The following is a 25,809-nucleotide window of genomic DNA, read 5'->3' on the forward strand; positions in this document are numbered from 1 at the left end:
GGGGGGTGATGGTGGGTTGAGACCGGGTAGGGGAATGGATCGGGTCAGATTTGACGGGTCCAGGGGTGTGATCCTGGCCGTTGATCCATTTGAGATCAACGGCCCAGCTTAACCGGGACAAAACGATGCCGTTTGGACACCTTTAAGGGGACGGACCATTTTGCTCATTGGGCCAGCTTGTTTTGGGCCTATTTTGTTTAATTTTCTGGCCCAAAACCGAGTATCCTCCTTTCTTTTCCACTTTAATTTAAACAAAACTCTTAAATAAAACAAAAAAAATAAAATTATACACCCACAAATTAACATTTAATGAGAATCAACCAATGACAAAAAACACTTATGCATATATTTTTGATTTTCTTTTTTTTCTTTTTGGAGTAATTCCCGTGAAGCAAAAATCACGTGTTTACAATTGGTACACCTAGTCTTCAATGTGTCTATGTTGAAGAAGGTAGTGGGGGATCCGTCCACTATTGTTCCAGTTGAAACTATTGAGGTTAATGAAGAACTATCGTATGAGGAAATTCCAGTTGCCATTCTTGACAGGCAGGTCTGGAAGTTGAGAAGCAAAGAAATTGCCTCCGTGAAAGTGTTATGGTGAAACCAGCAGGTTGAAGAAGCCACTTGGGAAGCCGAGGAAGAAATGAAAAAGAAATACCCACATTCGTTTGTATAGCCATGTAATAGCTTTTATGAATTTGGTTCCTATGAAATATGTATCCTTTGGTTTGGTCTATGTAAAGATGTTCTGTTTTGGTTGTATATTGCCTATGCATCCATGGTTGGTGTCGTTACAAGTTATGTCATGTCTATAGAGTGTGTATATGCTGTTAGGATATGTTTCTAGGGCTCTCTGACAGGTGAATAGGCCTAGTTAAAAAGGAAACTCGGGCGAAATTTTGGAAAATTTAGGGAGTTAGCCAAAGTTGGGGCTGTTGTTATGTTTCATGATGTTAAAAAGCTAAAGTTGCATAAGGACTCCTATTGAGTGAACCTTGAGCCTCATTCGAGGATGGATGATCTTAAGTGGGGGAGGATGTAAGGCCCCGTGAAATTTTTACTCAAAAATACGAAATCTCGTAGTGCAAAGTCAGGGATATGTGTTACAAATTATGTTTAGACCTATTTGGATTGATTTGTGCATGGAAAATTTAAGGAATAATGTTTTTTCAGAAAAATGTGTTTTTGCGGTCCATTATGTGGTCGCATTATAGCTATGCGGACTGCATAGTCGCCGCATAGTCAGACAGTGTGCTTGTTAATTTTGAGTCAACTATGCGGCCAATTATGCGATCACATAATCGATATGTGGGCTGCATAGTCATCGCATAATCTCCTTGGAATTTTTGCGAGGGGCAGTTCTGCAGTGCATTATGCGATCGCAGAATGGGTATGCGGACCTCATTCTAGTCGCATACACGGGTAGTTTGTTCAGGTTTTGGGGGCCATTTTTGCCGTCCCTTTTGCGGGCCGCATGTCAATTATGCGATCGCAGATTGTGTCGGGGCTCGTATTTTTTAACTTTTAAAACCCGACCCCATTCTATTAAAACACCCCATTAGACCGTTTTATGCTATTTTTCTACTACATCTAAGGTGAGAGAAAGTGTTCTAGAGGGAGAGAGTGATCTTCATCAAGCCCCACTCAAACCTTGCCTAAATCCTTGAAAATTATCAAGTAAAGCTACTAGGCCTTCACTCCCAGAGGTAAGAACTTGCGCCCTAACCTTAGATTTCGAAATTCACACTAGAATAGGTAATTAACAAGTGGGTTCATGGGTATAAGGATTGATTGCCATGCATGCATAAATGATAATAGGGTATGGGGAGATTGTGAGTTAAAAAGATAGCAATTGGAGTGTAAGATGATAAAAATCTCTCACAAAAGGGTCCAAAAATCACAATGCACACTTAGTGCTTGATAATATACTCAAATGAGCTAGAATCTTAATCATGTCTCTAATTCTTGGTTCAATTTGAAATTCTCATAAAATAGATCGAAGTTAATAGGATGTTCTAGAATTATTGTAAGGATTTAAGGAAAGCTCTATTGAGGTATGTATGGCTAAAACCCCCTCTCCTTAGAAATTTAGCTTCCATAGTGTCCGTGCAAATGTCGTAGGTCTGGAATTTGATTGATGTAGTACTTGTTATATCAAATGAATTGGTGTTGTGACAATATATATGGAAGGTGTGTTTCCATGTGTTTATTGTGCTATGCTTTGTAAAATTGAGGGCGTGTGAAGAACATGAACTATATGCTAAAATGCCTAAATTTCAAGTCAAGGTTACATTGTGATTATTATGCCAAACTACGTGAATTCCTCTTTATGCTTACAACTTGAATTGTTGTTGTATGTGACTATGATGTTAAATGGCAAGGTTAATGTCGAAAATGGGAATAATAAGAAAGGTGATTTATGGAATGTGGCCTAGTGCCAAGTATTGATGTGGTAATTGTGGCCCCATGTGCCGATGAACTAATGTATGTAAAACCTAAAAGTGAAGTGAGATGATTAATGGAAAAAGGGGTAACGCCTTGGTAAGACGACCTAGCCGATCGGGCAATGATTGGACGCCATGCTACTCACATGGTGGTATTGTGTTGATGATTGAAACCGGAAAGTGAGAATGAAATAAGGATTGAGGTATATGTCTCAAATGAGGTAGCTTAGCCGATCGGGTCGTGATCGGACTCCGCTCAAGAAAGCGGTGGTATTATGAATGATGATTAACAGTATTAAAGGCCCCAACCTAAAGCTACGGAATTTTTGTGAAAGTTATATGATTCTTTTATTTGATGATGTGGTGTTCGTTTAAAGCCTTTGATTGTTCCTTGTGATTTCTTTGTTCATGTATGATAGTTCTTTCTAATGAGATGGTGTTGAGTTATACATACTAGTACTATTCCATGGTACTAACGTCCCTTTTGTCGGGGGCGCTACATTTTTGAATGAATGTATGTGGCGCTATAGTGGATAGTGATGATCGCGCGGAGCAGAGTATCCTCCTCTCAAAGTCTTGGTGAGCGCCTTTTCCTTCAAGGGATGATGTTGTACATCATTTGATGTTAATTTGAACTTTTGAGGTATAGTCGGGGCCTTGTTGCCGGCATTATCATAACTGTCTTTTGTACCCCTAGAGGCTCCGTAGACATTTCTGTGGGTTATGTTCGGGTTGGATGGGTCACTAGATCATGTTGTAATTGTAAACTCTTGTTTACTCTAAATTGTAACTGCATAATGTTTTGGTAATATGACCACAGGTTTAAGGTTTGTGATATAAAATGAACTAACAATATTGAATGTACGATCTCCCCTATTGTTTAAATAAACAAAATCATGGTTCCCTTAATCATATTGAGTTGGGTAAAAAGTGTTTAAAAAGGCTTGCGCAGTTGGGTTCACTCTATTGAGTGTCGGTCGTGCCTCCTGAGGTTTGGGCGTGAGAAACTTGGTATCAGAGCCTATGGTTTGAAAGTGTCCTAGGATGTCTGGGAGCCGTGTCTAGTAGAGTCCTTCTTATCGATGTGTAGCCGACCACATCTATAAGTTAGAGGCTACTTGGGCATTCAGGAATAACACCCTTATTTGATATTCTGGATCATGCGGCAATTGTGAAACCATTCCTCTTTTAACTAGTGCACACCTTCAATTTTCAGTACATGGCACCTAAGAAGAAAGCGAGAATTGGCCGAGAAGCCAATGTCACCTCAGGAGTGGCTGATGATTCACAACTTGATACTGTGGGTGAGGATAATCGGCCTGCTATCACACTGCCTGATTCTTCTACTCCAGAGCAGATTACCTCAGTTACTACATCTACAGAGGGTACCACCATCCCTCCCGCCAGTATTCCTGTCCCGCCTCCAGCCCTATCTTTCGATTCCGATACTTCAGATGGGGATCTTAGGGGAGCTATCCAGATGTTGACCCAGCTAGTAGCCTCTCATACCCAGAGGTCAAATGCCATACCCAGTTCATCTATCTAGCAAGGGGATTCCACCAGTTCCAAATTCTAAAAATGTAAAAACAAAATCCTAAATGCAATGCATGATATTTTGGTGTTTTTTTTCATGATTTAAATAAGAATTAAACATACACAGACAAATGCAAATAATTAAGAAAATTCTACAAAAAATCCTGAAATGGCAAATAATTAAAAGAAAAATCTATTTCCTTGTAATTCTATAGGAGTATTTCATATAGGGCAAAAATCACATGCTCACAACTCCCCCTCTTTGCTCGGAGACACGAAGGGTTTTCGGGAAAAGATAAAATCAGAATTTACGAGGGATTTTTTCCATTTGAAGCTCCAAGAGAAGCATTTTTGGAAAGAGCCTGACCGAACCTCGCTTTAGAGGTTGCCTACATATCCTTGGCTATAAAGGAATCAGGTCAGTGTAGTTTTGGAAGTTTCGGTAGCTGGGACTACCAGAAAACTGTGATTTTACTGCTGTTGCTGCTGTTGCTGCTTGTCAAGCTCCTTATTACACCAAAATGAAAGATAAGAAGCTAAACAAGCCATACATATCAACTACAAGTTACAAGATTCCTATCTATAATCTTCTGAAACTTGATCTTGAGTCTTGGCTGGTTCTTCCTGCAGACTCTAATCTGAATCTTGTTGCTCGTTAGCTGCAAACGCTGGTTCATTCTTCAGCTCTTCGGATTAAGGCGGACTCGGAAAGCTTGTGACTTTAATCAAACTTGAGTAGTTTGCATTTTTTCTCTAGTTCTGCACTTTGAGTTCAACTTCTTTTTCTTGTTTCTCCTTTTCTTTTATTTGGGTTGAGACTTCTTCTTTTGGTCATCTCAAACCTTGTGCCTCACGGTGAAAAGACCTGTTCAGGCACCAAAACAAACAAACGAACAAAATTTTTCTGGCCCAGCTTTCACTAGGAAACGTTTTTGAGTTATTGTAACAAAATCTAAACTACTTCTATATTGAAAGCGATAAAATCTGAATTGTGTATCCTAGAAATGAGACTAGGGAGTGGAGACCCTATGCCTAAAATAGAATCAACTGGGGAGTGGAGACCCTATGTTGGAATGGCGAATAGGGAGTTGAGACCATATGCCTATAAATAAAACTCAACTAGGGAGTGGAGACCCTATGTTGGAAAAGGAAACTAGGGAGTGTAGACCCAATTTATAAAAATAAACTCAACTAGGGAGTGGAGACCCTATGTTGGAAAAGGCGACTAGGGAGTGGAGACCCTATGTCTAAAATAAACTCAACTAGGGAGTGGAGACCCTATGTTGGAAAATATAACTAGGGAGTGGAGAACTTATGTCTAGAAATAACCTCAACTAGGGAGTGGAGACCCTATATTGGAAAAGGAGACTAGGGAGTGAAGACCCTATGTCTAAAAGTAAACTCAACTAGGGAGTGAAGACCCTATGTTGAAAAATAAAACTAGGGAGTGGAGAACTTATGTCTAAAAATAACCTCAACTAGGGAGTGGAGACCCTATATTGGAAAAGGAGACTAGGGAGTGGAGACCCTATGTCTAAAAATAATCTCAACTAGGGAGAAAATACCCTATGTTGGAAAAAGCGACTAGGGAGTGGAGACCCTATGTCTAAAATAAACTAACTAGGGAGTAGAGACCCTATGTTGGAAAGGCGACTAGGGAGTGGAGACCCTATGTCTAAAAATAAACTCAACTAGGTAGTGGAGACCCTATGTCTAAAAATAAACTCAACTAGGGAGTGGAGACCTTATGTTGGAAAAGGCGACTAGGGAGTGTAGACCCAATGTATAAAAATAAACTCAACTAGGGAGTGGAGACCCTATGTTGGAAAAGGCGACTAGGGAGTGGAGACCCTATGTCTAAAATAAACTCAACTAGGGAGTGGAGACCCTATGTTGGAAAATAAAACTAGGGAGTGGAGAACTTATGTCTAAAAATAACCTCAACTAGGGAGTGGAGACCCTATATTGGAAAAGGAGACTAGGGAGTGGAGACCCTATGTCTAAAAGTAAACTCAACTAGGGAGTGAAGACCCTATGTTGGAAAAATCGACTAGGGAGTGGAGACCCTATGTCTAAAAATAATCTCAACTAAGGAGAAGATACCCTATGTTGGAAAAAGCGACTAGGGAGTGGAGACCCTATGTCTAAAATAAACTCAACTAGGTAGTGGAGACCCTATGTTGGAAAGGCGACTAGGGAGTGGAGACCCTATATCTAAAAATAAACTCAACTAGGTAGTGGAGACCCTATGTATAAAAATAAACTCAACTAGGGAGTGGAGACCCAATGTTGGAAAAGGCGACTAGGGAGTGGAGGCTCTATGTCTAAAAGTAAACTCAACTAGGGAGCGGAAACCCTATGTTGGAAAAAGCGACTAGGGAGTAGAGACCCTATGTCTATAAATAAGCTCAATTAGGGAGTGAAGACCCTATGTTGGAAAAAGCGACTAGGTAGTGGAGACCCTATGTCTAAAATAAACTCAACTAGGGAGTGGAAACCCTATGTTGGAAAGGCGACTAGGGAGTAGAGACCCTATGTCTTAATATAAACTCAACTAGGGAGTGGATATACTATGTCTAAAAATAAACTCAACAAGGGAGTGGAGACCCTATGTTGGAAAGGCGACTAGGTAGTGAAGGCCCTATGTCCAAAATGAACTCAACTAGGGAATGGAGACCCTATGTTGGAAAAGGCGACTAGGGAGTGGACACCCTATGTCTAAAATGAACTCAACTAGGGAGTGGAGACCCTAAGTTGGAAAACCGACAAGGGAGTGGAGACCCAATGTCTAAAAATAAATAAAAACTCAACTAAGGATTTGAGACCCTATATTGGAATAGGCGACTAGGGAGTGGAGACCCTATGTCTAAAAATAAACTTAACTAGGGAGTGGAGAACCTACATTGGAAAACCGACTAGGGAGTGCAGACGCTATGTCTAAAAAAAATAAAAAAGCTCAACAAGGTAGTGGAGACCCTATATTGGAAAAGACAACTAGAGAGTGGAGACCCTATGTCTAAAAATAAACTCAACTAGGGAGTAAAGACCCTATGTTGGAAAAGGCGACTAGGGAGTGGAGACCCTATGTCTAAAAGTAAACTCAACTAGGCATCGGAGACCATATGTTGTAAAAAGCGAGTAGGGAGTGGAGACCCTATGTCTATAAATAAGCTCAATTAGGGAGTGAAGACCCTATGTTGGAAAAAGCGACTAGGTAGTGGAGACCCTATGTCTAAAATACACTCAACTAGGGAGTGGAGACCCTATGTTGGAAAGGTGACTAGGGAGTGGAGACCCTATGTCTTAAAATAAACTCAACTAGAGAGTGGATACCCTATGTCTAAAAATAAACTAAACTAGAAAGTGGAGACCCTATGTTGGAAAAGCGACTAAGGAGTGAAGACCCTATGTCCAAAATGAACTCAACTAGGGAATAAAGACCCTATGTTGGAAAAGGCGACTAGGAACTGGAGACCCTATGTCTAAAATGAACTCAACTAGGGAGTGGAGACCCTATATTGGAAAGGGCGATTAGGTAGTAGAGACCCTATGTCTAAAAATAAACTTATCTAGGGAGTGGAAACCCTATGTTGGAAAAGGCGACTAGGGAGTGAAGACCCTATGTCTAAAATAAACTCAACTAGGGAGTGAAGACCCTATGTTGGAAAGGGTGACCACGGAGTGGAGACCCTATGTATAAAATAAACTCAACTAGGGAGTGAAGACCCTATGTTGGAAAAGGAGAATAGGGAGTGGAGACCCTAGGTCTAAAACTAAACTCAACTAGGGAGTGGAGACTCAATGTTGGAAAAGGCGACTAGGGAGTGAAGACCTTATGTCTAAAAATAAACTCAACTAGGGAGTGGAGACCCTATGTATAAAAATAAACTCAACCAAGGAGAGGGGATCCTATGTTGGAAAAGGCCACTAGGGAGTGGGGACCCTATGTCTAAAAGTAAACTCAACTAGGGAGCGTAGACCCTATGTTGGAAAAAGCGACTAGGGAGTGGAGACCCTATGTCTATAAATAAGCTCAATTAGGGAGTGGAGACCCTATGTTGGAAAAAGAGACTAGGGAGTGGTGACCTTATGTCTAAAATAATCTCAACTAGGGAGTGGAGACACTATGTTGGAAAGGCGACTAGGGAGTGGAGACCCTATGTCTAAAAATAAACTTATCTAGGGAGTGGAAACCCTATGTTGGAAAAGGCGACTAGGGAGTGGAGACCCTATGTCTAAAATAAACTCAACTAGGGAGTGAAGACCCTATGTTGGAAAGGGTGACCTGGGAGTGGAGACCCTATGTCTAAAATGAACTCAACTAGGGAGTGTGGATCCTATCTTTGAAAAGTGACAAGGGAGTGGAGACCCTATGTCTAAAAATAAATAAAAACTCAACTAGGGAGTGGAGACCCTATGTTGGAAAAGGCGACTAGGGTGTGGAGACCCTATCTCTAAAAATAAACTCAACTAGGGAGTGGAGACCCTATGTTGGAAAGGCGAGTAGGGAGTGGAGACCCTATGTCTAAAAATAAACTCAACTAGGGAGTGATGACCCTATCTCTATAAATAAGCTCAATTAGGGAGTGAAGACCCTATGTTGGAAAAAGAGACTAGGGAGTGGAGACCTTAATTCTAAAATAATCTCAACTAGGGAGTGGAGACAGTATGTTGGAAAGACGACTAGGGAGTGGAGACCCTATGTCTTAAAATAAACTCAACTACTGAGTGGATACCCAATGTCTAAAAATAAACTCAACTAGGTAGTGGAGACCCTATGTTGGAAAAGGCGACCTGGGAGTGGAGACCCTATGTCTAAAATAAACTAAACTAGGGAGTGTGGATCCTATCTTTGAAAAGTGACAAGGGAGTGGAGACCCTATGTCTAAAAATAAATAAAAACTCAACTAGGGAGTGAAGACCCTATGTTGGAATAGGCGACTAGGGAGTATAGACCCTATGTACAAAAATAAACTAAACTAGGGAGTGGAGAACCTATGTTGGAAAAGCGACTAGGGAGTGGAGACCCCATGTCTAAAATAATAAAAAAACTCAAATAGGGAGTGGAGACCCTATGTTGGAAAAGGCAACTAGGGAGTGGAGACCCTATGTCTAAAAATAAACTCAACTAGGGAGTGGAAACCCTATCTTGGAAAAGGCGACTAGGAAATGGAAACCCTATATCTAAAAATAAACTAAACTAGTGGAGACCCTATGTCTTAAAATAAACTCAACTAGGGATTGGATACCCAATGTCTAAAAATAAACTCAACTAGGTAGTGGAGACCCTATGTTGGAAAAGGCGACCTGGGAGTGGAGACCCTATGTCTAAAATGAACTCAACTAGGGAGTGTGGATCCTATCTTTGAAAAGTGACAAGGGAGTGGAGACCCTATGTCTGAAAATAAATAAAAACTCAACTAGGGAGTGAAGACCCTATGTTGGAATAGGTGACTAGGGAGTATAGACCCTATGTATAAAAATAAACTAAACTAGGGAGTGGAGAACCTATGTTTGAAAAGCGACTAGGGAGTGGAGACCCCATGTCTAAAATAATAAAAAAACTCAAATAGGGAGTGGAGACCCTATGTTGGAAAAGGCAACTAGGGAGTGGAGACCCTATGTCTAAAAATAAACTCAACTAGGGAGTGGAAACCCTATCTTGGAAAAGGCGACTAGGAAATGGAAACCCTATGTCTAAAAATAAACTCAACTAGGGAGTGAAGACCCTATGATGGAAAGACGACTGGGGAGTGGAGACTCTATGTCTAAAAGTAAACTCAACTAGGGAGTGGAGACCCTATATTGGAAAAGGCGACTACGGAGTGGAGACCCTATGGCTTAAATAAACTCAACTAGGGAGTGAAGACCCTATGTTAGAAAAGGCGACCACGGAGTGGAGACCCTATGTCAAAAATAAACTTAACTAATGAGTGGAAACCCTATGTTGGAAAAGGTGACTAGGGAGTGGAGACCCTATGTCTAAAATAAGCTCAACTAGGGAGTGGAGATCCTATGTTGGAAAGGCGACTGGGGAGTGGAGACCCTATGTTTAAAAATATACTCAACTAGGGAGTGGAGACCCTATGTCTAAAAATAAACTCAACTAGGGAGTGGAGTACCTATGTTGGAAAAGACGACTAGTGAGTGGAGACCCTATGTCTAAAAGTAAACTCAACTAGGGAATGGAGACCCTATGTTGGAAAAAGTGACTAGGGAGTGGAGACCCTATGTCTAAAAATACGCTCAACGAGGGAGTGAAGACCCTATGATTGAAAAAGAGACTAGGGAGTGGAGACCCTATGACAAAAACTCAACTAGGGAGTGGAGACCCTATGTTGGAAAAGCCGACTAGGGTGTGGAGACCCTATCTCTAAAAATAAACTCAACTAGGGAGTGGAGACCCTATGTTGGAAAGGCGAGTAGGGAGTGGAGACCCTATGTCTAAAAATAAGCTCAAATAGGGAGTGGAGACCCTATGTTGGAAAAGACGACAAGGGAGTGGAGCCCCTATGTCTAAAAATAGGCTCAACTAGGGAGTAGAGACCTTATGTTGGAAAAAGCGACTAGGGAGTGGAGACCCTATGTCTAAAAATTGGCTCAACTAGGGAGTGAAGTCCCTATGTTGGAAAAAGCGACTAGGAAGTGGAGCCTCTATGTCTAAAAAAAAATAGAAACTCAACTAGGCAGTGGAGACCCTATGTTGGAAAAGGCGACTAGGGAGTGTCTACCCTATGTCTAAAAATAAACTCAACTAGGGAGTGGGGCCCTATGTTAGAAAAGGTGACAAGGGAGTGGAGACCCTATGTCTAAAAGTAATTTCAACTAGAGAGTGGAGACCGTATGTTGGAAAAAGCGACTAGGTAGTGGAGACCAAATATTGGAAAATGCAACTAGGGAGTGGAGACCCTATGTCTAAAAGTAAATTCAACTAGGGAGTGGAGACTGTATGTTGGAAAAAGCGACTAGGGAGTGGAGACCCTAGGTCTAAAAATAAACTCAACTAGGGAGTGGAGACTCTATGTTGGAAAAGGCGACTAGGGAGTGGAGACCTTATGTCTAAAAATAAACTCAACTAGGGTGTGGAGACCCTAGTGGAGACCCTATGTTAGAAAAAGCGACTAGGAAGTGGAGACCCTATGTCTAAAAATAATCTTAACTAGGGAGTGGAGACCCTATGTTGGAAAAAGTGACTAGGGAGTGGAGACCCTATGTCTAAAATAAGCTCAACTACGGAGTGGAGATCCTATGTTGGAAAGGTGACTGGGGAGTGGAGACCCTATTTTTAAAAATATACTCAACTAGGGAGTGGAGACCCTATGTCTAAAAATAAACTCAACTAGGGAGTGAGACCCTATGTTGGAAAAGGCGACTAGGGAGTGGAGACCCTATGTCTAAATGTTAATTCAACTAGGGAGTGGAGACCGTATGTTGGAAAATGCGATTAAGGAGTGGAGACCCTATTTCTAAAAATAAGCTCAATTAGGGAGTAAAGACCATATGTTGGAAAAAGCGACTAGGGAGTGGAGACCCTATATCTAAAATAAGCTCAACTAGGGAGTAGAAACCCTATGTTGGAAAGGTGACTAGGGAGTGGAGAGCCTATATTTAAAAATAAACTCAACTAGGGAGTGGAGACCCTATGTTGGAAAAGGCGACAAGGGAGTGGAGACCCTATCTCTAAAAATAAACTAAAATAGGGAGTGAAGACCCTATGTTGGAAAGGCGAGTATGGAGTGGAGACCCTATGTCTAAAACAAACTCAACTAGGGAGTGGAACCCAATATTGGAAAAAACGACTAGGGAGTGGAGACCCTAGGTCTAAAAATAAACTCAACTAGGGAGTGGAGACCCTATATTGGAAAAGGCGACTACGGAGTGGAGACCCTATGGCTTAAATAAACTCAACTAGGGAGTGAAGACCCTATGTTAGAAAAGGCGACCACGGAGTGGAGACCCTATGTCAAAAATAAACTCAACTAATGAGTGGTGACCCTATGTTGGAAAATGTGACTAGGGAGTGGAGACCCTATGTCTAAAATAAGCTCAACTAGGGAGTGGAGATCCTATGTTGGAAAGGCGACTGGGGAGTGGAGACCCTATGTTTAAAAATATACTCAACTAGGGAGTGGAGACCCTATGTCTAAAAATAAACTCAACTAGGGAGTGGAGTCCCTATGTTGGAAAAGACGACTAGTGAGTGGAGACCCTATGTCTAAAAGTAAACTCAACTAGGGAATGGAGACCCTATGTTGGAAAAAGTGACTAGGGAGTGGAGACCCTATGTCTAAAATATGCTCAACGAGGGAGTGAAGACCCTATGTTGGAAAAAGAGACTAGGGAGTGGAGACCCTATGACAAAAACTCAACTAGGGAGTGGAGACCCTATGTTGGAAAAGGCGACTAGGGTGTGGAGACCCTATCTCTAAAAATAAACTCAACTAGGGAGTGGAGACCATATGTTGGAAAGGCGAGTAGGGAGTGGAGACCCTATGTCTAAAAATAAACTCAAATAGGGAGTGGAGACCCTATATTGGAAAAGACGACAAGGGAGTGGAGACCCTATGTCTAAAAATAGGCTCAACTAGGGAGTAGAGACCCTATGTTGGAAAAAGCGACTAGGGAGTGGAGACTCTATGTCTAAAAATAGGCTCAACTAGGGAGTGAAGTCCCTATGTTGGAAAAAGCGACTAGGAAGTGGAGACCCTATGTCTAAAAAAAAATAGAAACTCAACTAGGCAGTGGAGACCCTATGTTGGAAATGGCGACTAGGGATTGTCTACCCTATGTCTAAAAATAAACTCAACTAGGGAGTGGGACCCTATGTTAGAAAAGGTGACAAGGGAGTGGAGACCCTATGTCTAAAAGTAATTTCAACTAGGGAGTGGAGACCGTATGTTGGAAAAAGCGACTAGGTAGTGGAGACCCAATATTGGAAAATGCAACTAGGGAGTGGAGACCCTATGTCTAAAAGTAAATTCAACTAGGGAGTGGAGACTGTATGTTGGAAAAAGCGACTAGGGAGTGGAGACCCTAGGTCTAAAAATAAACTCAACTAGGGAGTGGAGACTCTATGTTGGAAAAGGCGACTAGGGAGTGGAGACCTTATGTCTAAAAATAAACTCAACTAGGGTGTGGAGACCCTAGTGGAGACCCTATGTTAGAAAAAGCGACTAGGAAGTGGAGACCCTATGTCTAAAAATAATCTTAACTAGGGAGTGGAGACCCTATGTTGGAAAAAGTGACTAGGGATTGGAGACCCTATGTCTAAAATAAGCTCAACTAGGGAGTGGAGATCCTATGTTGGAAAGGTGACTGGGGAGTGGAGACCCTATGTTTAAAAATATACTCAACTAGGGAGTGGAGACCCTATGTCTAAAAATAAACTCAACTAGGGAGTGAGACCCTATGTTGGAAAAGGCGACTAGGGAGTGGAGACCGTATGTCTAAATGTTAATTCAACTAGGGAGTGGAGACCGTATGTTGGAAAATACGATTAAGGAGTGGAGACCCTATTTCTAAAAATAAGCTCAACTAGGGAGTAGAGACCATATGTTGGAAAAAGCGACTAGGGAGTGGAGACCCTATATCTAAAATAAGCTCAACTAGGGAGTAGAAACCCTATGTTAGAAAGGTGACTAGGGAGTGGAGAGCCTATATTTAAAAATAAACTCAACTAGGGAGTGGAGACCCTATGTTGGAAAAGGCGACTAGGGAGTGGAGACCCTATCTCTAAAAATAAACTAAAATAGGGAGTGAAGACCCTATGTTGGAAAGGCGAGTAGGGAGTGGAGACCCTATGTCTAAAACAAACTCAACTAGGGAGTGGAGACCCAATATTGGAAAAAGCGACTAGGGAGTGGAGACCCTAGGTCTAAAAATAAACTCAACTAGGGAGTGGAGACCCTATATTGGAAAAGGCGACTACGGAGTGGAGACCCTATGGCTTAAATAAACTCAACTAGGGAGTGAAGACCCTATGTTAGAAAAGGCGACCACGGAGTGCAGACCCTATGTCAAAAATAAACTCAACTAATGAGTGGAGACCCTATGTTGGAAAAGATGACTAGGGAGTGGAGACCCTATGTCTAAAATAAGCTCAACTAGGGAGTGGAGATCCTATGTTGGAAAGGCGACTGGGGAGTGGAGACCCTATGTTTAAAAATATACTCAACTAGGGAGTGGAGACCCTATGTCTAAAAATAAACTCAACTAGGGAGTGAATCCCTATGTTGGAAAAGACGACTAGTGAGTGGAGACCCTATGTCTAAAAGTAAACTCAACTAGGGAATGGAGACCCTATGTTGGAAAAAGTGACTAGGGAGTGGAGACCCTATGTCTAAAAATACGCTCAATGAGGGAGTGAAGACGCTAAGTTGGAAAAAGAGACTAGGGAGTGGAGACCCTATGACAAAAACTCAACAAGGGAGTTGAGACCCTATGTTGGAAAAGGCGACTAGGGTGTGGAGACCCTATCTCTAAAAATAAACTCAACTAGGGAGTGGAGACCCTATGTTGGAAAGGCGAGTAGGGAGTGGAGACCCTATGTCTAAAAATAAACTCAAATAGGGAGTGGAGACCCTATGTTGGAAAATACGACAAGGGAGTGGAGACCCTATGTCTAAAACTAGGCTCAACTAGGGAGTAGAGACCCTATGTTGGAAAAAGCGACTAGGGAGTGGAGACCCTATGTCTAAAAATAGGCTCAACTAGGGAGTGAAGTCCCTATGTTGGAAAAAGCGACTAGGAAGTGGAGACCCTATGTGTAAAAAAAATAGAAACTCAACTAGGCAGTGGAGACCCTATGTTGGAAAAGGCGACTAGGGAGTGTCTACTCTATGTCTAAAAATAAACTCAACTAGGGAGTGGGACCCTATGTTAGAAAAGGTGACAAGGGAGTGGAGACCCTATGTCTAAAAGTAATTTCAACTAGGGAGTGGAGACCGTATGTTGGAAAAAGCGACTAGGTAGTGGAGACCCAATATTGGAAAATGCAACTAGGGAGTGGAGACCCTATGTCTAAAAGTAAATTCAACTAGGGAGTGGAGACTGTATGTTGGAAAAAGCGACTAGGGAGTGGAGACCCTAGGTATAAAAATAAACTCAACTAGGGAGTGGAGACTCTATGTTGGAAAAGGCGACTAGGGAGTGGAGACCTTATGTCTAAAAATAAACTCAACTAGGGTGTGGAGACCCTAGTGGAGACCCTATGTTAGAAAAAGCAACTAGGAAGTGGAGACCCTATGTCTAAAAATAATCTCAACTAGGGAGTGGAGACCCTATGTTGGAAAAAGTGACTAGGGAGTGGAGACCCTATGTCTAAAATAAGCTCAACTAGGGAGTGGAGATCCTATGTTGGAAAGGTGACTGGGGAGTGGAGACCCTATGTTTAAAAATATACTCAACTAGGGAGTGGAGACCCTATGTCTAAAAATAAACTCAACTAGGGAGTGAGACCCTATGTTGGAAAAGGCGACTAGGGAGTGGAGACCCTATGTCTAAATGTTAATTCAACTAGGGAGTGGAGACCGTATGTTGGAAAATCCGATTAAGGAGTGGAGACCCTATTTCTAAAAATAAGCTCAATTAGGGAGTGGAGACCATATGTTGGAAAAAGCGACTAGGGAGTGGAGACCCTATATCTAAAATAAGCTCAACTAGGGAGTAGAAACCCTATGTTGGAAAGGTGACTAGGGAGTGGAGAGCCTATATTTAAAAATAAACTCAACTAGGGAGTGGAGACCTATGTTGGAAAAGGCGACTAGGGAGTGGAGACCCTATCTCTAAAAATAAACTAAAATAGGGAGTGAAGACCCTATGTTGGAAAGGCGAGTAGGGAGTGGAGACCCTATGTCTAAAACAAACTCAACTAGGGAGTGGAGACCAAATATTGGAAAAAGCGACTAGGGAGTGGAGACCCTAGGTCTAAAAATAAACTCAACTAGGGAGTGGATACCCTATATTGGAAAAGGCGACTTCGGAGTGGAGACCCTATGGCTTAAGTAAACTCAACTAGGGAGTGAAGACCCTATGTTAGAAAAGGCGACCACGGAGTGGAGACCCTATGTCAAAAATAAACTCAACTAATGAGTGGAGACCCTATGTTGGAAAAGATGACTAGGGAGTGGAGACCCTATGTCTAAAATAAGCTCAACTAGGGAGTAGAGATCCTATGTTGGAAAAGACGACAAGGGAGACCCTATGTTGGAAAGGCGAGTAGGGAGTGGAGACCCTATGTCTAAAACAAACTCAAATAGGGAGTGGAGACCCTATGTTGGAAAAGACGACAAGGGAGCGGAGACCCTATGTTTAAAAATAGGCTCAACTAAGGAGTAGAGACCCTATGTTGGAAAAAGCGACTAGGGAGTGGAGACCCTATGTCTAAAAATAGGCTCAACTAGGGAGTGAAGTCCCTATGTTGGAAAAAGCGAATAGGAAGTGGAGACCCTATGTCTAAAAAAAAAATAGAAACTCAACTAGGCAGTGGAGACCCTATGTTGGAAAAGGCAACTAGGGAGTGTCTACCCTATGTCTAAAAATAAACTCAACTAGGGAGTGGGACCCTATGTTAGAAAAGGTGACAAGAGAGTGGAGACCCTATGTCTAAAAGTAATTTTAACTAGGGAGTGGAGACCGTATGTTGGAAAAAGCGACTAGGGAGTGGAGACCCAATGTTGGAAAAGGCAACTAGGGAGTGGAGACCCTATGTCTAAAAGTAAATTCAACTAGGGAGTGGAGACTGTATGTTGGAAAAAGCGACTAGGGAGTGGAGACCCTAGGTCTAATAATAAACTCAACTAGGGAGTGAAGACTCTATGTTGGAAAAGGCGACTAGGGAGTGGAGACCTTATGTCTAAAAATAAACTCAATTAGGGTGTGGAGACCCTAGTGGAGACCCTATGATAGAAAAGGCGACTAGGAAGTGGAGACCCTATGTCTAAAAATAATCTCAACTAGGGAGTGGAGACCCTATGTTGAAAAAAGTGACTAGGGAGTGGAGACCCTATGTCTAAAATAAGCTCAACTAGGGAGTGGAGATCCTATGTTGGAAAGGTGACTGGGGAGTGGAGACCCTATGTTTAAAAATATACTCAACTAGGGAGTGGAGACCCTATGTCTAAAAATAAACTCAATTAGGGAGTGAGACCCTATGTTGGAAAAGGCGACTAGGGAGTGTAGACCCTATGTCTTAATGTTAATTCAACTAGGGAGTGGAGACCGTATGTTGGAAAATGCGATTAAGGAGTGGAGACCCTATTTCTAAAAATAAGCTCAACTAGGGAGTGGAGACCATATGTTGGAAAAAGCGACTAGGGAGTGGTGAACCTATATCTAAAATAAGCTCAACTAGGGAGTAGAGACCCTATGTTGGAAAGGTAACTAGGGAGTGGAGAGCCTATATTTAAAAATAAACTCAACTAGGGAGTGGAGACCCTATGTTGGAAAAGGCGACTAGGGAGTGGAGACCCTATCTCTAAAAATAAACTAAAATAGGGAGTGGAGACCCTATGTTAAAAAGGCGAGTAGGGAATGTAGACCCTATGTCTAAAACAAACTCAACTAGGGATTGGAGACCCAATATTGGAAAAAGCGACTAGGGAGTGGAGACCCTAGGTCTAAAAATAAACTCAACTAGGGAGTGGAGACTCTATGTTGGAAAAGGCGACTAGGTAGTGGAGACCTTATGTCTAAAAATAAACTCAACTAGGGTGTGGAGACCCTAGTGGAGAACCTATGTTAGAAAAGGCGACTAGGAAGTGGAGACCCTATGTCAAAAAATAATCTCAACTAGGGAGTGGAGACCCTATGTTGGAAAAAGTGACTAGGGAGTGGAGACCCTATGTCTAAAATAAGCTCAACTAGGGAGTGGAGATCCTATGTTGGAAAGGTGACTGGGGAGTGGAGACCCTATGTTTAAAAATATACTCAACTAGGGAGTGAAGACCCTATGTCTAAAATAAGCTCAACTAGGGAGTGGAGATCCTATGTTGGAAAGGTGACTGGGGAGTGGAGACCCTATGTCTAAAAATAAACTCAACTAGGGAGTGAGACCCTATGTTGGAAAAGGCGACTAGGGAGTGGAGACCCTATGTCTAAAAGTTAATTCAATTAGGGAGTGGAGACCGTATGTTGGAAAATGCGACTAGGGAGTGGAGACCCTATTTCTAAAAATAAGCTCTACTAGGGAGTGGAGACCATATGTTGGAAAAAGTGACTAGGGAGTGGAGACCCTATATTTAAAATAAGATCAACTAGGGAGTAGAGACCCTATGTTGGAAAGGTGACTAGGGAGTGGAGAGCCTATATTTAAAAATAAACTAAACTAGGGAGTGGAGACCCTATGTTGGAAAAGGCGACTAAGGAGTGAAGACCCTATCTCTAAAAATAAACTAAAATAGGGAGTGGAGACCCTATGTTGGAAAGGCGAGTAGGGAGTGGAGACCCTATGTATAAAACAAACTCAACTAGGGAGTGGAGACCCAATATTGAAAAAAGCAACTAGGGAGTGGAGACCCTAGGTCTAAAAATAAACTCAACTAGCGAGTGGAGACTCTATGTTGGAAAAGGAGACTAGGTAGTGGACACCTTATGTCTAAAAATAAATTCAACTAGGGTGTGGAGACCCTAGTGGAGACCCTATGTTAGAAAAGGCGACTAGGAAGTGGAGACCCTATGTCTAAAAATAATCTCAACTAGGGAGTGGAGACCCTATGTTGGAAAAAGTGACTAGGGAGTGGAGACCCTATGTCTAAAATAAGCTCAACTAGGGAGTGGAGATCCTATGTTGGAAAGGTGACTGGGGAGTGGAGACCCTATGTTTAAAAATATACTCAACTAGGGAGTGGAGACCCTATGTCTAAAAATAAACTCAACTAGGGAGTGAGACCCTATGTTAGAAAAGGCGACTAGGGAGTGGAGACCCTATGTCTAAAAGTTAATTCAACTAGGGAGTGGAGACCGTATGTTGGAAAATGCGACTAGGGAGTGGAGACCCTATTTCTATAAATAAGCTCAACTAGGGAGTGAAGACCCTATGTTGGAAAAAGCGACTAGGGAGTGGAGACCCTATATCTAAAATAAGCTCAACTAGGGAGTAGAGACCCTATGTTGGAAAATGCGACTAGGGAGTGGAGACCATATGTCTAAAAATAAACTCAACTAGGGAGTGAAGACCCTATGTTGGAAAAGATGACTAGTGAGTGGAGACCCTATATCTATAAGTTAATTCAACTAGGGAGTGGAGACCGTATGTTGGAAAATGCGACTTGGGAGTGGAGACCCTATTTCTAAAAACAAGCCCAACTAGGGAGTGGAGACCCTATGTTGGAAAAAGCGACTAGGGAGTGGAGACCCTATATCTTAAATAAGCTCAACTAGGGAGTAGAGACCCTATGTTGGAAAGGTGACTAGGGAGTGGAGAGCCCATATTTAAAAATAAACTCAACTAGGGAGTGGAGACCCTATGTTGGAAAAGGCGACTAGGGAGTGGAGACCCTATGTCTAAAAGTTAATTCAATTAGGGAGTGGAGACCGTATGTTGGAAAATGCGACTAGGGAGTGGAGACCCTATTTCTAAAAATAAGCTCAACTAGGGAGTGGAGACCATATGTTGGAAAAAGCGACTAGGGAGTGGAGACCCTATATCTAAAATAAGCTCAACTAGGGAGTAGAGACCCTATGTTGGAAAGGTGACTAGGGAGTGGAGAGCCTATATTTAAAAATAAACTCAACTAGGGAGTGGAGACCCTATGTTGGAAAAGGCGACTAGGGAGTGAAGACCCTATCTCTAAAAATAAACTAAAATAGGGAGTGGAGACCCTATGTTGGAAAGGCGAGTAGGGAGTGGAGACCCTATGTCTAAAACAAACTCAACTAGGGAGTGGAGACCAAATATTGGAAAAAGCGACTAGGGAGTGGAGACCCTAGGTCTAAAAATAAACTCAACTAGGGAGTGGAGACTCTATGTTGGAAAAGGAGACTAGGGAGTGGAGACCTTATGCCTAAAAATAAACTCAACTAGGGTGTGGAGACCCTAGTGGAGAACCTATGTTAGAAAAGGCGACTAGGAAGTGGAGACCCTATGTCTAAAAATAATCTCAACTAGGGAGTGGAGACCCTATGTTGGAAAAAGTGACTAGGGAGTGGAGACCCTATGTCTAAAATAAGCTCAACTAGGGAGTGGAGATCCTATGTTGGAAAGGTGACTGGGTAGTGGAGACCCTATGTTTAAAAATATACTCAACTAGGGAGTGTTGACCCTATGTCTAAAAATAAACTCAACTAGGGAGTGAGACCCTATGTTGGAAAAGGCGACTAGGGAGTGGAGATCCTATGTCTAAAAGTTAATTCAACTAGGGAGTGGAGACCGTATGTTGGAAAATGCGACTAGGGAGTGGAGACCCTATTTCTAAAACTAAGCTCAACTAGGGAGTAGAGACCCTATGTTGGAAAAAGCGACTAGGGAGTGGAGACCCTATATCTAAAATAAGCTCAACTAGGGAGTAGAGACCCTATGTTGGAAAATGCGACTAGGGAGTGGAGACCATATGTCTAAAAATAAACTCAACTAGGGAGTGGAGACCCTATGTTGGAAAAGACGACTAGTGAGTGGAGACCCTATATCTAAAAGTTAATTCAACTAGGGAGTGGAGACCGTATGTTGGAAAATGCGACTAGGGAGTGGAGACCCTATTTCTAAAAATAAGCTCAACTAGGGAGTGAAGACACTATGTTGGAAAAAGCGACTAGGGAGTGGAGACCCTATATCTAAAATAAGCTCAACTAGGGAGTAGAGACCCTATGTTGGAAAGGTGACTAGGGAGTGGAGAGCCCATATTTAAAAATAAACTCAACTAGGGAGTGGAGACCCTATGTTGGAAAAGGCGACTAGGGAGTGGAGACCCTATCTTTAAAAATAAACTAAAATAGGGAGTGAAGACCCTATGTTGGAAAGGCTAGTAGGGAGTGGAGACCCTATGTCTAAAACAAACTCAACTAGGGAGTGGAGACCCAATATTGGAAAAAGCGACTAGGGAGTGGAGATCCTATGTCTAAAATGAACTCAACTAGGGAGTGGGGACCCTATGTTGGAAAAGCGAGTAGGCAGTGGTGACCTTATGTCTAAAAAAATAGAAACTCAACTCGGGAGTGGAGACCCCGTGTTGGAAAATGCGACTAGGGAGTGTCTACCCTATGTCTAAAAATAAACTCAACTAGGGAGTAGAGACCCTATGTTGGAAAAGCGACTAGGGAGTGGAGACCCTATGTCTAAAAACAACCTCAACTAGAGAGTGGAGACCCTATGTTGGAAAATGCGACTTTGGAGTGGAGACAATATGTCTAAAAATAAACTCAACTAGGGAGTGGAGATCCTATGTTGAAAAGACGACTAGGGAGTGGAGACCCTATGTCTAAAAGTAAACTAAACTAGAAAGTGGAGACCTTATGTTGAAAAAAGTGACTAGGGAGTGGAGACCCTATATCTAAAATAAGCTCAACTAGGGAGTAGAGACCCTATGTTGGAAAAGTGACTAGGGAGTGGAGACCCTATGTCTAAAAACAACCTCAACTAGAGAGTGGAGACCCTATGTTGGAAAATGCGACTTGGGAGTGGAGACAATATGTCTAAAAATAAACTCAACTACGGAGTGGAGATCCTATGTTGAAAAGACGACTAGGGAGTGGAGACCCTATGTCTAAAAGTAAACTCAACTAGGGAGTGGAGACCCTATGTTGGAAAAAGCGACTAGGGAGTGGAGACCCTATGTCTAAAAATAGGCACAACTCGGGAGTGGAGACCCTATGTTGGAAAAAGCGACTAGGGAGTGGGCCCTATGTTTTAAAAAAAATAGAAACTCAACTAGGGAGTGGAAACCCAATGTTGGAAAAGGCGACTAGGGAGTGTCTACCCTATGTCTAAAAATAAACTCAACTAGGGAGTAGAGACCCTATGTTGGAAAAATGAATAGGGAGTGGAGACCCTATGTCTAAAATAACCTCAACTAGAGAGTGGAGACCCTATGTTGGAATATGCGACTAGGGAGTGGAGACCATATGTCTAAAAATAAACTCAACTAGGGAGTGGAGACCCTATGTTGGAAAAGACGACTAGTGAGTGGAGACCCTATGTCTAAAAGTAAACTCAACTTGGGAGTGAGGACCCTATGTTGGAAAAAGTGTCTAGGGAGTGGAGACCCTATGTCTTAAAATAGGCTCAACTAGGGAGTGGAGACCCTATGTTGGAAAAAGCGACTAGGGAGTGAAGACCATATGTTTAAAATAAACGCAACTAAGGAGTGGAGACCCTATGTTGAAAAGGCGACTAGTGAGTGGAGACCCTATGTCTAAAAATAAACTCAACTAGGGAGTGGAGACCCTATGTTGAAACAGGCGACTAGGGAGTGGAGACCCTATGTATAAAATAAACTCAACTAGGGAATAGAGACCCTATGTTGATAAAGGCGACTAGGTAGTGGAGACCCTTTGCCTAAAATGAACTCAACTAGGGAGTAGGGACCCTATGTTAGAAAAATCGACAAGGGAGTGGAGACCCTATGTCAAAAAAAAAAAACTCAACTAGGGAGTGGAGACCCTATGTTGGAAAAAGCGACTAGGGAGTGGAGACCGTATGTCTAAAATAAGCTCAACTAGGGAGTGTGGATCCTATCTTTGAAAAGTGACAAGGGAGTGGAGACCCTATGTCTAAAAATAAATAAAAACTCAACTAGGGAGTGAAGACCCTATGTTGGAATAGGCTACTAGGGAGTATAGACCCTATGTACAAAAATAAACTAAACTAGGGAGTGGAGAACCTATGTAGGAAAGACGAGTAGGGAGTAGAGACCCTATATCTAAAATAAACTCAACTAGGGAGTGGAGACCTAATGTTGGAAAAAGCGACTAGGGAGTGGAGATCCTATGTCTAAAATGAACTCAACTAGGGAGTAGAGACCCTATGTTGGAAAAGCTACTAGGGAGTGGAGACCCTATGTTGGAAAAAGATACTAGGGAGTGGAGACCCTATGACAAAAACTCAACTAGGGAGTGGAGACCCTATGTTGGAAAAGGCGACTTGGGAGTGGAGACCCTATGTCTAAAAATAAACTCAAATAGGGAGTGGAGACCCTATGTTGGAAAGGCGAGTAGGGAGTGGAGACCCTATGTCTAAAACAAACTCAACTAGGGAGTGGAGACCAAATATTGGAAAAAGAGACTAGGGAGTGGAGACCCTAGGTCTAAAAATAAACTCAACTAGGGAGTGGAGACTCTATGTTGGAAAAGGAGACTAGGGAGTGGAGACCTTATGTCTAAAAATAAACTCAACTAGGGTGTGGAGACCCTATGTTGGAAAAAGTGACTAGGGAGTGGAGACCCTATGTCTAAAATAAGCTCAACTAGGGAGTGGAGATCCTATGTTGGAAAGGTGACTGGGTAGTGGAGACCCTATGTTTAAAAATATACTCAACTAGGGAGTGTTGACCCTATGTCTAAAAATAAACTCAACTAGGGAGTGAGACCCTATGTTGGAAAAGGCGACTAGGGAGTGGAGATCCTATGTCTAAAAGTTAATTCAACTAGGGAGTGGAGACCGTATGTTGGAAAATGCGACTAGGGAGTGGAGACCCTATTTCTAAAACTAAGCTCAACTAGGGAGTAGAGACCCTATGTTGGAAAAAGCGACTAGGGAGTGGAGACCCTATATCTAAAATAAGCTCAACTAGGGAGTAGAGACCCTATGTTGGAAAATGCGACTAGGGAGTGGAGACCATATGTCTAAAAATAAACTCAACTAGGGAGTGGAAACCCTATGTTGGAAAAGACGACTAGTGAGTGGAGACCCTAAATCTAAAAGTTAATTCAACTAGGGAGTGGAGACCGTATGTTGGAAAATGCGACTAGGGAGTGGAGACCATATTTCTAAAAATAAGCTCAACTAGGGAGTGGAGACCCTATGTTGGAAAAAGCGACTAGGGAGTGGAGACCCTATATCTAAAATAAGCTCAAATAGGGAGTAGAGACCCTATGTTGGAAAGGTGACTAGGGAGTGGAGAGCCCATATTTAAAAATAAACTCAACTAGGGAGTGGAGACCCTATGTTGGAAAAGGCGACTAGGGAGTGGAGACCCTATCTTTAAAAATAAACTAAAATAGGGAGTGAAGACCCTATGTTGGAAAGGCTAGTAGGGAGTGGAGACCCTATGTCTAAAACAAACTCAACTAGGGAGTGGAGACCCAATATTGGAAAAAGCGACTAGGGAGTGGAGATCCTATGTCTAAAATGAACTCAACTAGGGAGTGGGGACCCTATGTTGGAAAAGCGAGTAGGCAGTGGTGACCTTATGTCTAAAAAAATAGAAACTCAACTCGGGAGTGGAGACCCCGTGTTGGAAAATGCGACTAGGGAGTGTCTACCCTATGTCTAAAAATAAACTCAACTAGGGAGTAGAGACCCTATGTTGGAAAAGCGACTAGGGAGTGGAGACCCTATGTCTAAAAACAACCTCAACTAGAGAGTGGAGACCCTATGTTGGAAAATGCGACTTGGGAGTGGAGACAATATGTCTAAAAATAAACTCAACTAGGGAGTGGAGATCCTATGTTGAAAAGACGACTAGGGAGTGGAGACCCTATGTCTAAAAGTAAACTCAACTAGGAAGTGGAGACCCTATGTTGAAAAAAGTGACTAGGGAGTGGAGACCCTATATCTAAAATAAGCTCAACTAGGGAGTAGAGACCCTATGTTGGAAAGGTGACTAGGGAGTGAAGAGCCCATATTTAAAAATAAACTAAGCTAGGGAGTGGAGACCCTATGTTGGAAAAGGCGACTAGGGAGTGGAGACCCTATCTATAAAAATAAACTAAAATAGGGAGTGGAGACCCTATGTTGGAAAGGCTAGTAGGGAGTGGAGATCCTATGTCTAAAACAAACTCAACTAGGGAGTGGAGACCCAATATTGGAAAAAGCGACTAGGGAGTGGAGATCCTATGTCTAAAATGAACTCAACTAGGGAGTGGGGACCCTATATTGGAAAAGCGAGTAGGCAGTGGTGACCTTATGTCTAAAAAAAATAGAAACTCAACTAGGGAGTGGAGACCCCGTGTTGGAAAAGGCGACTAGGGAGTGTCTACCCTATGTCTAAAAATAAACTCAACTAGGGAGTAGAGACCCTATGTTGGAAAAGTGACTAGGGAGTGGAGACCCTATGTCTAAAAACAACCTCAACTAGAGAGTGGAGACCATATGTTGGAAAATGCGACTTGGGAGTGGAGACAATATGTCTAAAAATAAACTCAACTAGGGAGTGGAGATCCTATGTTGAAAAGACGACTAGGGAGTGGAGACCCTATGTCTAAAAGTAAACTCAACTAGGGAGTGGAGACCCTATGTTGGAAAAAGCGACTAGGGAGTGGAGACCCTATGTCTAAAAATAGGCACAACTCGGGAGTGGAGACCCTATGTTGGAAAAAGCGACTAGGGAGTGGGCCCTATGTTTAAAAAAAATAGAAACTCAACTAGGGAGTGGAAACCCAATGTTGGAAAAGGCGACTAGGGAGTGTCTACCCTATGTCTAAAAATAAACTCAACTAGGGAGTAGAGACCCTATGTTGGAAAAATGAATAGGGAGTGGAGACCCTATGTCTAAAATAACCTCAACTAGAGAGTGGAGACCCTATGTTGGAATATGCGACTAGGGAGTGGAGACCATATGTCTAAAAATAAACTCAACTAGGGAGTGGAGACCCTATGTTGGAAAAGACGACTAGTGAGTGGAGACCCTATGTCTAAAAGTAAACTCAACTTGGGAGTGAGGACCCTATGTTGGAAAAAGTG

The sequence above is a fragment of the Nicotiana tabacum genome, chromosome 1 (assembly GCF_000715075.1).
Source record: "Nicotiana tabacum cultivar K326 chromosome 1, ASM71507v2, whole genome shotgun sequence".
Taxonomy (NCBI): domain Eukaryota; kingdom Viridiplantae; phylum Streptophyta; class Magnoliopsida; order Solanales; family Solanaceae; genus Nicotiana; species Nicotiana tabacum.